Source organism: Chinchilla lanigera, unplaced genomic scaffold (genome assembly GCF_000276665.1).
Source record: "Chinchilla lanigera isolate Chin_1 unplaced genomic scaffold, ChiLan1.0 scaffold00021, whole genome shotgun sequence".
Taxonomy (NCBI): domain Eukaryota; kingdom Metazoa; phylum Chordata; class Mammalia; order Rodentia; family Chinchillidae; genus Chinchilla; species Chinchilla lanigera.
In genome coordinates this window covers 21,501,026-21,502,368 of record NW_004955422.1, presented here as the reverse complement: position 1 = coordinate 21,502,368, position 1,343 = coordinate 21,501,026, and the positions used below count along the sequence as shown (strand labels likewise).

General features: G+C 41.3%; 1 pseudogene; it reads left to right on the top strand.

The window, feature by feature from the left end:
- Window positions 1-1,343, top strand: part of LOC102023274 — a 2,859-nt pseudogene continuing 1,516 nt past the window's right edge.

The window sequence follows — 1,343 nt, the reverse complement described above, 5'->3', positions numbered from 1 at the left end:
ATGGATGGTATGTCATTTATAAAGGAATGCCTATAGATGAACACTCATTTTCTGGGGGTTCAGGAACTTCCATTGAAAAGGAAAAAAGATTTTCAGAATTGTAAAAACACATATTACCATTTACTGACCAGATAACAACTGTCCATAATAGAGGTGAACTGCCAAAACCTGTCCCCTTGTTGCAGCAAAGACGCTTATTTAATTAAGTCATCAGCAAAGGCCCGATGCAGAGACAAGCAAGTTTATTTGGGGCTGGCAATGGGCACCTAGTACATGACTGAGCACCGACCCCAAAGGGCAGGAGGGGAAAATAGTTATACAGTTCTAGCTCCAGGTCTAGTTCCAGGTCTAGAAGTGGGGGTGGTGCTGATATGATTTAGTGCAGCTACAGAAATACTGCAAAACATGTGCTTATCTTGTGACAAGGAACAAAGGTGTTTTGACATTTTACAGAGGGGACAAGCAATCTTATGACAGAGCACAGAGTGGTATTGGGTTAGGTAACTTTGACAGCATTTACAAGAAACAAACTTAGGGAAACAGGAAGTTAAGCTTTAAAATGGCACTAGAACACAAAATGGCAATGATTTAGTTTTCGTTCCCATACCACCCTAGCCTCAGACATACCTGTGAGTGGGAGCAGCAAAGTAATTAGAGATTCAAAAAGCCATTCCAAACAGCTGTCTAAAATAAGACAAAGCCATCTCGTAATCACCAAACAAGCCAACACAAATAAATTCAGCAATCATTGTAGAATTAAGTCTAAATGCAGCATATATGAAGTGGGAATATAACAGAGGAGCCCTGCCTGCAAAAATAAAAAACCTCCCATTGAAGAAACAAACTATGAAGACATCACAACCTGGTTTCAACGTTTAACATGGCTTAAGCAACCAGCAAAAAATGGATGACAATTTTTGATTACTGAAATGAGTCACAATCCAGAATTTACTCAAAATATCATGGAACAAAAGCAAACTTGTACCTCCTTCCAATCATCTTGGTATAACCTCCAAAATGACATAGGAGAAATATAGCTCGCCACCTACAAGATGTCAGTTGGGCCAAGCTCATGTCCCCTGAAATCAGAGTGAATTCCAAAGGATAAAGGTGGATAAAAGTAGAAAAGGTTTATTGAGAGACAGCTCCTGAGAGCAAGGAGAGGTCCTGGAAGGGGCTGCCACAGAGGCCCTTTTGAGAGTGGTTGAAGCTGGAAATTGGTTTTATGTATGAAGGCAAGACAAGGCCGCAGTGCCTAAAGCAGTCAAGCTACCTCAGTCTTGAGAAAAGCATCCTGCCTGGACAATTCAGTCATTAGCCACCAGGCAACCTTGTGTCTCGTG